Source organism: Zonotrichia albicollis, chromosome 1, assembly GCF_047830755.1.
Source record: "Zonotrichia albicollis isolate bZonAlb1 chromosome 1, bZonAlb1.hap1, whole genome shotgun sequence".
Taxonomy (NCBI): domain Eukaryota; kingdom Metazoa; phylum Chordata; class Aves; order Passeriformes; family Passerellidae; genus Zonotrichia; species Zonotrichia albicollis.
This window is the reverse complement of record NC_133819.1, coordinates 131268237-131280932: the sequence shown is the minus strand read 5'-3', so window position 1 is coordinate 131280932 and position 12696 is coordinate 131268237. Positions and strand designations below refer to the sequence as shown.

The following is a 12696-nucleotide window of genomic DNA, read 5'->3' as shown; positions in this document are numbered from 1 at the left end:
GCCTTTTAAAAAAGAGTATTAACCCACAATTTTTGCTGAGGAACAAGCTAGTTATAAGCATTAAAACACACAGATAACCTTGAAGTTAAAATTTTACAGCCATATAAATGTGTATTAGTATCTTGGTTTTCCAGCAAGTGTGTTGATTTTTATTTTTAATCTTTCCCAAAATATCAAATACATGATGAAAAGCAATATATTATATATACTATATTATAATGTAACTGATTCTAACCAATAAACAAGCCTGAGAAGAAAAGCTTCCTTAAAAAGGAATTAAAGTAGCTTTATTCTAATGAATCAAAGTAGAATCTCATCTAGCTGTGACAGATTTCTTGTGCCAAATAACTTCACAATTTTGATACAAATATTTAGTATTATGCCCTGAATAAATGTAAGAGGAAGTCAGCCTTACTGAGCCAGGGAGATCATTAAGTTAATAAAACATAGTCCTTGTATTTGTATGTAGTTCACACCTGCTCTGGCTTGTCAACAAGAATAAAATATTTCACCAATCATGGACTTGATAAATATTTCTCCAAAGTTACCAAAAAGCTGCCGTGAAATAGAGCTGAACTAGTAAAAATCTTGGAAATTACATTATTTCCAAGAGATTGCTGAAAGTACTTCATTACAGAGCACAATATAAAAGGAGAAAACTTTTTATTAAAGTTTTGGTAACAAACCAAAGCAAACAAAAAGCATCACCTCTTTTAAAATGCTAACCACACACTTATAGAGACATAGCAAGAATATGAAACACATGACATCCCAGGAGAATGTGGGGAAGCAATCCTCACAGGTCAGCTCTGCAGAAGAAATGAACTGGCAGTGAAACCTCAACATGACAGAATTTCAGCAGCATTCACTACTGAAGCTGTTGTAAGAAAAACAAAAACAAAAGGGCATCCAACAATTCTGCATATTTGTATGCATTTGAAAATCAAGTATCTACAGACATCCTAATTAAGGAACCTTTGCCAGTAAAAACTATTCTATTTTAATTATATTCCTTAAGTAATGTTCTGGTTAAGCAAAGCATGAGATAGATACCATCTAGTCTGTTTTTGGGATACTCTAGGTAAGGAGTCACTGAAGAAGAAAAGACACTGCCCTGCAGTACCACTACAAAAAATTATCTGTATTGCCTCTTTCAACAAGAGAGCTCATCTCCATGGAAAACTTTTCTTTTTACACCACTACAATAAAGGTATGAAAAATTAAGTCAAGTAAACCTTTTCCAACACAAATTCACAGCATCAGTTATGTTGGAAAAGACACCCAAAACCATTGAGTCCTACTGTTAACCTAACACTACTAAGTGCACCACTAAACCATGTCCCTAATATAATCTAATTTGAGGTGTTTGACATAAATAGTTCTTTTGCTATGAAAGACTCAAGATGAAAATCCCTTCAGATTTATACATAAAATAAAAAATGTAAGATGGGAAGTTATGTTTGGTTTTTATTTATTTAAGAAAGGAAAGTTGTTTCACTTTTGAAAGAAGTACTTTGAAGTCAGGAGCTTCACTGTTTACTTGAAACCATTTATTTCCTCCTGCAGTTCCAAAGAAAAAACGTTACACAAATGCATTAGAGGAAGCAGGTGTATAATTTCATTGAAAAGCTATTTAAACTTCTGAAAAACAAACTTCGTCAGTGCAGCAGATCTTTCAAGCATTTCCTTATGTTACCTGCTAGAACATATAATTTAATATTTATCTTGCTACTTTATTACAAGAAAGCAACCACAGGGTATTATTTCACACTACTAGCAAGCCATGCATGCTCTGTGGCCCTAAGCATAAAATAAATGATCACAGTGACAAGAAAACAGTAATGTCACTTCAAGCTGTAAATATATGAAGAAAATCCTCAGCATAACCAAAATAATGTAGTAAAATATCTAGAGATATGATAGTTCAAACAAGCTAACAACACAAAATCCCCCTTTAAACTAGATTGCATAATTCCATGAGATACTACATCTTGTTTTCAATGTGCCCTCAGTTTCAGTTCAAACATACTTCTTGTTTTATAAATCAGTTATCACTGAAGTTACAGTAACATCTGGACTTGCTTAAGACTAATTAAGCTAAATATACCTTTAAGAAATGTATTTCAGCATGAAAAAATGCATTTACAGAATTATATTAATGTGCAATTAGGCAGCTTGCAGGTTTTTTGTATTTTAACATAAATTCCTCCAACAATGCACAAAGCAACTCAATGTAGACAGACATGGATCAACATGAATGTAGGTAGATATGAATGCATTTTAAAATATTAAAATATTTAAATACTAAAGAGAATACAACTTTTCCAATGTACACAGCAAGAGGCTCTGGTATAGAGGAACTTTACGCTCAGTAAGCTTCACTACATATTTTCAGATCCTACAGAAGCAGCCCCGACTGAATTAGCTTCAGAGGGTTAAATAAGTACAAGCAATGGCCCATGCTATCTCTTGTTGCAGGTTAACCCACCCTGAAGCACCAATTCAGAACAGGACCACCTTTTACTCTTCAGAGTGAGGTCAGGGTTTTGGTTTAAACTGCCTGTAGCAGAGGTTTAAGCTAAATCTTTGGATGTGAATAGGAGCAGGGACACTCATTGCGTTATATGAATGGCTGTAGGTTAGTAAATTCCAAGAGAAAGTCATTAATAAGTAGAAGGTGGTAATGAGTATTAACATTTTAAATCACTGTGGTTATTTGCTAAATTAACAATGCCCTGCTAGCCAAGTTTCCAAACTAGCTTATACACTAACTCCAGAAGGCAATGATTTACCAGAACTCAATCTACAGGTGCCGGATACCAGCAGCACACAACAGAGCACAGCAGCCCTACAACAGCAGCAGCAGGTTGGTAAAGCAAGGATGGATACAGCACCTCATGGTTAAAGAGCAGATGTTATGGGGGAGGAGAATGCAAGCACACAGCCAGATTAAGTCCAACTGGAAAAATATAACCATGCTATTGAAAACAGAAAATAAAGTAGTAAGTTTAATGCACTGTGACCCACCTCATTTTTAGAGTTTAGCAAGCAATTTACTTCAAAAGAAGTATTTTCTTGTTAAAAGAAAGGCTAGTTACTATTATGACTGCCTGACACTTCCCACTCTAACATCCTATTTTCCAACCTGCTTAGAATCTTCTCAAGCAAACTGGGCTGAAAGTTATACACTAGAATGTTCTTTAGAACTCTTATTTCGACCAAAGTACTTAAGACAATAACAAAAAAAAAACCACCACAGCTCAAAAAACCACAACAATCTAATGGAGAAAATTATCCTGGCAGAGAAAATAAATCAAAAACTTGCAGTATTTTCTCTGGAAATGTTCAACACTAGCACACTGAAGCTGGAATTTGAATTCTGGCCTGTATAACTTGGATGTACATTTTATCACCCTTCCAGCAATGCGAATATATCCATGCTTGCAAGTTTTTTGGAATATGACAAATATGAGTCTTCAGCACAGAGCATGTATTTTATTTGCTAATATCTCTACTAAACTTGATCCAGCCTAGAACTGAATAGAATCTTCCTTTCACTTCCAGGTGAACAATATGCCTTGATCAAAGTACTAGAAAATAAAGGTAGGAAGCTGATTTATCCTTTCCAACATCCAACTAATAAGTGGCAGCAATGTAGAAGAAACTTCAACCAAATGTGGAGAGGGTGGGATTTCAACCTAAACTGTGTTGCAATTTTAGCAACAGTCAAAGTGGTGGCTACCAGAAAGGCAGAAACCTGCACTGAAACTGGATGGTTGAACAGCAACTCCATCAGAGCATGCTAAAGAGAAAAATAAAAGAACAAAAAAGAGGACTGCAGAGTGAGGAAGCCATCAGTTGTTGTTTGGGGAAGTAATCTGTGAACTTTAGCACAAGTAATAAGAGATTATGTATGAGAGACAGAATGGACTGGCTGATCACAAACACTGGAGGAAAACAAGCCCACAAAGGCAAGAAAGATTCTACAGAGTAGTTGAACAGAAAACAGAAGGGAAAGCCTCTCCAAATCACAGGAGAGAAAAAGCAAAGACATCAGATTAGGTATTGAAAAGGATATGATTTTAGATCGACTAAGGTATCAGCCTAAAAAAAATCTTAACTGGCTAAATAGGAACAGGATTTGCATAAAACACTATTAATGATGCAGAAAGTGAAAGTTACATTGCCAGTGACAAAAAAAAAACCAGCAGAAGCAGCTTGTACTTTCAAAGTAAGCCTTCCTCTATTGCCCATCCTCTACAGTCCAAAGGCAGAGATAAAACACTCTACACAAGCACATGGATCATACTGTCTTGAGCCAATCCCTATAAAGCATGACACAGAATTATTAAATACTACTAGCTCAAACAGCAGCAGTCTGCCTAGTAAGTAGCTTCCAAACCTCCTGATATGACTTCAGTTATTATTTTTAATGGATAGAAAACAACACACAAACTACATTAGAAATAATTCTCTTTACTTGATGAAGTTGCATTTGGGAATGATTGCTGATGTACATGATGACAGTTTACTGCATGGCTTTTATCCCTTCCCCCCAGTACTATCTTTGCCTGGTACACACTTACCAAGTCACTGGTCAGGATTTTGTTTATTCTTACTCATTGTGCTCCCCCCAAAATAAACAGATAAACAAACAAATAACTACTGCATAATGCTACATGGAAAGCAGAAATTGATTTCCCCTAAGCCATTGCAGAGCACCAATATGTTAGATTCATGTTGCTGAAATAGTCAAAACCATACTCATTCCACTGAAGTAGCATGGTTATTACCCCTGTTAACAGATGCAATATCAGAACGTGATTAAGGATTAATTTATTTACCACCTCAGATGCCTGACCTGAGATAGCCTAAATGAAACTAAGTTCTTGGGCATGTTACTCAGTAAATATAATCAAAGATACCTGCAGTATCAATAGTGTACACACATCCCTACCCCCACCACACACGGCCAAGATTCAGATGTCTATTTCAGACAAGATACAAATCTTTTTTTGCTCTATTTGCATTATATCTCTTATTCAATGGAAATAATTGCCCTAGAGACTAGGTTTATTTCTGCCCAAAGTAGATGGATGCCCCAGTAGAGACAGCAACTGTATTTTGAAAAATGCCTCTGCAGGGGGAAAAAACCCAAAAAACCACAGCTGTACAATTAAGAACAGTAACTTAATAAAGGTAGGCACAAATGAAAATCCAGCTATGGTTGCTTCTTCAACTTTAATTCTGGCCTTTCTTAACATTTGAGACTTTTACCTGAAACCTTAAAATTACAATTAATTGCATACAGTGGCAGAATGTGTTTCACTCTCCATTTGCATGTGCAATCCTTCACATTTCAAAGCAATTACAAGCCAAACCAGTCATGTAATTGCTGCAGAAGGCACACCTTGCCCTTTCTGGTATTTCTGGTGCATTCATTATCATGGTTTCTGAGAAACAGTTAAACTACCAGCATCCTAGAGCTATTTTCCCTGTCTTTACAATAGACAGAGTTCTTGCATTCTATACACAATGAAAACCTGAGCCATTCTTCACCTACAAAATGCACCTGCATTCTGCAAATGTTCATTTGCAGAATGAACATAGATAAGATAAAGTTATTCCAAGTAGGTACTGCCTTCAATAAAACATGTCTTTATGACTTGACACTTGTGATAATGAAGTTAAATCTAATAACCCCCCTTTTTTTTGAAGGAAAATCAGATCACCAAAACAAGACTTCATCCTCTAATACTCCAAAATCACCCATATCCAGGAACTAATCCACAGTAACACTGTATAAAGCACCCTATTTCAGGGATGAACTTTAAAGGTGAATAGCTATAACTTCAAAAGGACTGCACTTTACAGAGTTTCACTACCCACACTGCATTTTTACAGATAAAAGCATCAATCTACCCAAGGCTTCCCCTGAAGTGTTGCATTTCTCTTCACTGCATTGCCAATTGGAAGCTCCTTCCTTTTGGGATTCTAATTTATTCTCTCACTGAATGATTTTTAGCACAATAAAACTATTCATCTGCATACTTAGAGGTGCATTTTCACCATTTCATAAGAAATATCAACCATATAAAATATTCTTTATTACCAATATCTTTTTTTTCATTTTTATCCATCGCAGAGAAACAAAAGCAAATTTACAGATAGTTTAAGAGACTTCATCCCACAAATGCAGCATATTGTGGCTTTTACATTAATTGTACATATGTAATTTTCCATAAAGTGGCTTTAAAAAGCAGATAGTGCAAAGATCCCAACAGCTTGTGAAAGATAATTTAGGTTGCAACTGTTACTTCCAAATTATTTGTTACCCTTAAAACAGAAAGGTAATATTGTATGACATTTGAGATAAGAAAAAGGATATGACTGTATGGCCCTAAAAAAACCCCCAGCAATATTTCACACCTCAGAAACAAAACAGAAAAAAGAACAATGAAAACAAAACCATGTCACTGTCTTAGTGTTTTACTCAATCAGCAGTTCTTGGTCTAGATCCAGCCAAGATATTATGCTGATTAGGACAGGGTGTAGGAGGTAGGAAGAAACTGTTTTCACTGCTTACTGTTTTAAAGAAAAAGCTGTGGCATTGCTGGGCAGGACTAAACAGGATGCTTCCATTTCTTAACCCATTCCCCAGTAAAAACACCTCCTGCATAGCTTAAACTTATCTTCTGCTGTTGAATTAATCTGGCAGATCATACACCTTATCTACTAACTAAATTAAACACTGAAAACAGGGAAGTTTGTTCTTCCTTTCCCAGACATGCAAGCAGCATGTAATCCTAATAATCTAAATTCTTGCGAAGCAGGATATTTCTCTTTGTTTACCCTTGTTCTCGTTTCATGAGTTAGTTAATCCATTACCTAATTTATCTTGGAATCATCTTTAATTGTTAATAATGGAAAGACTCAGGACTCCTGTGCTGAGTTTACAAGCTCTCTTCTATTCTTGCCCTGGCTGAATTTCTGCCTGGTGTCAGGTCACAGAAGGCGAAGTCTACTTTTCTTCAGCTATGCTGAAGAAACCACCACAAAGTCCAAACAAAGCATACTGGCACACAAAGGGAAGAAAGTGCAATTGCAAATAGGAATAGGAAGGTAAAGAAAGAAATGAGATTTAAAAAAAACCCAAACTAGTCACTTTATGAGGAAAATACTTTTGGTCACTAAGTACTAAAACCTCTCAATCAAAAAGCAGATGGCTTAAAACCATGGTGGTGTGAAATGAAGAGCAGTGTGCACAACAGCTTTTTAGGTTTCCCCTCTATGTTGTCCCACAGATAAAACTTACACTGACTGTAAAATCTTACACTTCAGTAAAGCAACAGCCTGGCTTCACAGACTATAAGCACTATCATTCCCTTCACTTAAAAAGGAGCTAGAAGCTTGATACATCCATCTCTGACCCTGAGTAAAAGGGCTCCTGGTCTCTCAAGATGTTTTTAGCAGTATCATATAAAGGAAAGCTTACCTTCTTTTGAAAAAAGCAAAATCAGACAAAAAGTAAGTATCTGATACAGCTTCACAGGTAAAATGAAAGTGAAAAGGTAGCTGCTTGTCTCAGTAAACTGAAGCAAGGTCTTCAACTCAGGGAAAAAAAGGTGATTTAAAATGCTTTATTCTGTTTATATTTGACGTAATAGAATAGTAGAACAAAATCAGAGCACCTCCACTAGGACACACAGTGGAGAACACTTTGATTAAAGTCATTTTCCCAGTACAAAATCTAAAAATAAAGTAACCTTCAACACACTCCACCTTCCAGACACATTTCTTTGCATTGATCAATGTATTAGACTGCTTATCATGGAAACATGAAAGGCGGACTCAGAGTAAGATAGTTCCCAATCACTGACCAGAAGAAAATGTTTGTTATCAGGCTTCAACTTGCCAGTAGAATGATGCCACCACAATCACCATTTACTCCCATCCAAATGTTCTTCCACTATCAGAAGTCTGAGGGACACCTGGAAGTTCCCTACATAACACATCTTGATATGAAGGAGAAAATCCAAACACGATGTTGTCACCACTCTCTGTCAGCACTGTCACTTATTATACACAGTTCCTGTACAGATGTTAATTAATACTCAAAACATTTACTGGGAAAGTCCTGTTAGATCTTGATACAAGGAAGAGCTGCCACACTGAATAGGGCCTTGGCACATGGCCCTAATTTGCAGGTCATAAAAAGCCTAAAGCACTCCTCAACTATCTAATTTACACAAAATAAAAGCCTTCTATTTCCTAAAAAAAGTATAAATGTTTCTTCCTGAGACTGAGTTCTGAATGGCAATACTGCAGAAGATCTGCCAAAACATCCCTCCCCTTGTCCAGTTTCACAGAAATATACAGTGAGTTCTGAGCACCATGTACTTTTAGCAAAGGAAACAGATGAATGACGCATTTAGCCACAGCAACACCAATACTCTTTTCCTCTGGAAATGCAACTCTTATGGTGCAATGAAAGACTCTTATTTGTCTAAGAGCAGTTAACAAGGTTATTTTGTATAAATACTTAAAAATAAAAACAAGGCACAGCAGCACTAGTGCTGTGGTGCCATCATATCCAGAACACTAGCAGGCAGCACTGCCAAAGCCCCATGCCTCAACCAAAACCCTCAGTCCCACCTGAACCTCCACTGTTCACAAGATCCCTAAGGTGCAAGACCACTTTGCACTCCCTAAAAAAACATTTCTTGAAAATATGTGTAAATTTGTCTCACCGGAAGTCAGACACAGTGCACCTAAACACTACAGCTGGAACGGTCTGACATATTAAGCATTTTAGGATAAAAATAAAACTTCATTACTTGATGTGGCTCACAGAGTTTGTTTTTATGTAAAAAACCTGATCATTAACCAAGAAACTTAAAAGTGGTAATTTTATTTGTTAAGGATATGCAGCATCAGTGAAACACAATGAGAACAAACAACATGATTCTTACTGCATACAATTTCCCCAGAGTTAGTCCTTTTGCTGAAGCAGTTCTTCATCCACTAAATGGAACAACAGAAGGGGACAGCTAGGCGCTCCAATTTAGAGAAAGCTCTAATCTGCCTTATGGGAGCAACTAAAGGACCTATGGAAAAATGTTTGTTTAACAGTAATTTGTCTCAACTATAAATGGAAGCAGAACAGAACTGACATAGTCCCACAATGACAGTTTGTGCTGAACAATAACAGGATACTTGCATTAACAGAGTTGTGCTCTATTTAGGAAGCAAAAACAAGTGACTATACCAAACTCAATTGGTACAAACATTTATTTCTGCAAGGTGCCCTTTAATTGTCTTGCTAAAGACATCATATGGGGATATGCTGGCCTCTAAAGAGAGGAAGTTTTAATGTCTGAGGAAACACCTGTATATATGAAACTTTAAGCTCATTTCACTAGGTCATTTTGCTAAGTTGCTTTATGTTAAAATAACTCTTATATCAGCTTTTCAGACTGGTGCAGTATGTCTAGATGCAAAGTGAATATCTGGAAACTTGCCCTTCAAAAAAACCCAAAACCCCACACCAACTGTTCTCATTTTGTGTCTGGCTACATGTCCAACAGGAGGCTACCAGCTGCCCAGCAGGTGATTGACTTCAATCTACAGTTTAAAAGTGGAAAAATCTACAGTAATCCTTTCATTACAAAAAAAGTAACCTAAAATGTAAGTACTCCTACTTTTTCTTGTTCCATGGATAAGCCCCAAGGTATGGTTAATTCTTCTAAGTATGCTCTAACACCAATGAAAGTAAAGCAAAACAGACACACAAACCCCTTCTCACTTGCCATAATGACGGAAGACCTAAGGGTTGTATCACAAATGACATCTCACAGCTCAGCTGTGGGGCTTTTCTTCCTTCTACAAATTCTACTTTGAAAACTCAAAAACCATTCTAAAGCTGGCATAAGACATGCTCACAACAGGAAGAAAAGTTCTTGTAGAGCCCTGTAATATTCTAGTCCCACACAGCATTTACAGCTCTTTCTAGATACTCATTGCTTTGAATCAATACTTGCATTAAGAGGAAAAAAAACAGAAAAAACAAGCAACTCATGCCAGAGAAGGACCAGCAACCAAAACCAAGGTAAAACACAGTTACGAAGTGCTTGAGAACCACCAGAAATGTACGTGGAACAATCAAGATCACTGAAGAAAAGACTAAGGCACCTTATGACTCAGATGAATGAAATTTCTTCCACAAAGTCTCTTTCCATCAACTAAAAAATAAACTTACAAAAAGATCTGCAATAATGAGGTGAGCATTAGTTTACACAAGTTTGGAAGAAGTCTGTCAATACATAAATATCAGCAAGAGACTAAACACCTATTTATTATTACAATGCACCAAGAAATAAATTTTTAAGTGCTTGAAGAAATCTGCTGAAGTAATCCCTCAAGTAAATACTTAAGGGGGAAGAGTGTAATTTCACTTGAAAGTTTCTTCCTGGGTTAAAACAGACCACAACAGTATCTCAAGTGTAATCTATATACAACACACAAAGGTATATGGTTTTCCTTAAAGATTATTTCATTGATGATTTAAAATACGAACTACTCGAAATTAACTAAAATTAAAATAAAAGAAGAATAAAACTTCCACTTCAGAGACTCATGAAGAAAAGGAAGTCTCCTCTTGCAAAAAAATAGGAACATTAAAAAAAACCCTAAACAACTGTTTTAAGAGGTACTGATACAGCCTCTTCCATATTCTTCCTACTTGGGGAAAAATGGTAAATTGCAACACTAATAAAAACAATCAGTTCTCTAAGATTGAATGTAACTTTTTACCTTCTTGGTAGAAGTCTATCTCCAGGTGCAATTCACATGGCTTTTAGCAGTAAGATCCAACACCAGTCCCAGGGTCTTGAAGCTGTATTAGGTACACCAGTTTATTCAGCTACACATCTTCCATCAGCTAACACAGAAGGCACAATGGAAACGCAGCTAAGACAAACACAAGACAAAAATCAAAAATCAACTTCTATATAGATAAGCCAGTGTTAAAATTAATACTTTTACTAATCATTCAAAGATTACCAACCATTCAAGATGCACCAACCCTCAGAAAGAACTGGACTGACTCACATCTCAGCTACTAACCAAAAATCACACTAGGAGTAGAACCCAAAACATGTATCCATCAGTTCATTTAATTCAGGTACTTGAATTTGTTCTGCTAGGCCAGTACATGATGTTTAGGTACAATTCAGAAAACAAATCACAAAGCTAATATGGATGTCTGACCATGGGCCAGAGTAAACTGACCCCATAATGGAGAGCACCAGCTCGGCTAAAGGCCATCAGAGGACAGTGGTCCAGAGTACTAAAGCTGTACTTCAGAGCTCAAACATCTTTCTTAGTGCTTCCAAACCAGCATTCAGAAGTCCTCTGAACAGATTTAGGCATCCTACACTGTCATCCTGGAAGGAAGGGGAGTGGTGTTTGTTTTGGATCTTTAAAAGGAATAGTTTAATAAGACTAAGCACAGATCAAACAGGCCCAGTAAACAGGGGAGAAGACTCTACCTACTGTACTAGTTAGGAAGAATCACCTACTCACCAAACAAATTCAGTCTGAAGTTTTTCTCATAGTAGCTCCCCTGTTTCTCATAGCTAAACACTGTTAATTAAGAATATGGGAGAAGAAAACCATATAACATATATTTTCCACCACAAAAGCCTCTACCTAACTGCCAGAAGAATTCAAGGGCTTGTGTTCTTTCACAGGTTGATAATATTTACATAAACCAAGTTTTCCTAATGCATTTTTTAAATGTTAACTGGGAATCTCATAGCTAAGGGAGTTTTAATGATTCATTTACTAATGGAGAGACCAGAATTTGAACACACTACAAAGGTAAACAAATACATCTGTCAAGCATCTTCTTTCCTCCTGAGCTTCAGCTAGTACAATTAATCAAAATCTGATGATTGCTCTGCATAAGGAATGTGTCATTGGTCTGACAGATTTAAGTTGAAGGGGAGAAAAGAAAAACACACTTAAACATTTCAACTCCTTCTTTTAGAAATTATGATCTTATATCCACAAAATCAAAAATAGCTGACAACATAAACATAACAGCTTGAATTCAGCATTTTACAAATGCTGAATTGTATAAAATGCAGTTGAAACTGGCATACTTCAAGAAATATGCACAAGACGAGTTATACATATGTAAGCCTTTTACTGAACTCGTTTTTAAGATCAGCATTATTATCATTGTGCAAAAGCAAAACTTTCATTTTCTGGACAAACAGGCTGAGTTCACATGCAATTAAGAATAAAAAAGTGCTTTCTCAGCTTTCTGAAAGCTTGAAGTACAAGCATTTAAATTTTTACAGTTAAATAAGTACCAGATTTTGTAAACTGTTAAGTAATGTTACACAGCCATCATTTCTAAGCATTCAAGTGAATTCTGTTAGGTGGGCAATTCAGAATTTTACTTCAGTCTGACCTGGATATTAAACCAGAAACTTTCTTTTCCAACGAATTTAAAAAGAAACATTTAATCAGACAGTGAAATATGGTTCTCTGACTAACAAAAAGATTAGTGAGTAAAAAAACACTGAGGGGGAAAATTATTTCTCAAAATCAATTTATGTTTAGTTTTGTCTCCAGAATTAAGCCCTGCAAGATGTGTTTCCCCAAACTGTGCTTAATAAAATAATGCTA

At 36.2% G+C, this 12696-nt stretch overlaps 1 protein-coding gene across 2 annotated transcripts in view; it reads right to left on the bottom strand.

The window, feature by feature from the left end:
* RNF19A (ring finger protein 19A, RBR E3 ubiquitin protein ligase) overlaps nucleotides 1-12696 on the bottom strand; it is a 57769-nt gene that overhangs the window by 43622 nt on the left and 1451 nt on the right. For both annotated transcript variants that reach the window (XM_074554346.1, XM_074554354.1), the window contains exon 2: nucleotides 10813-10968. The gene's annotated coding sequence lies outside the window, so the exon portion shown is untranslated. The remainder of the gene's footprint in view (nucleotides 1-10812; nucleotides 10969-12696) is intronic.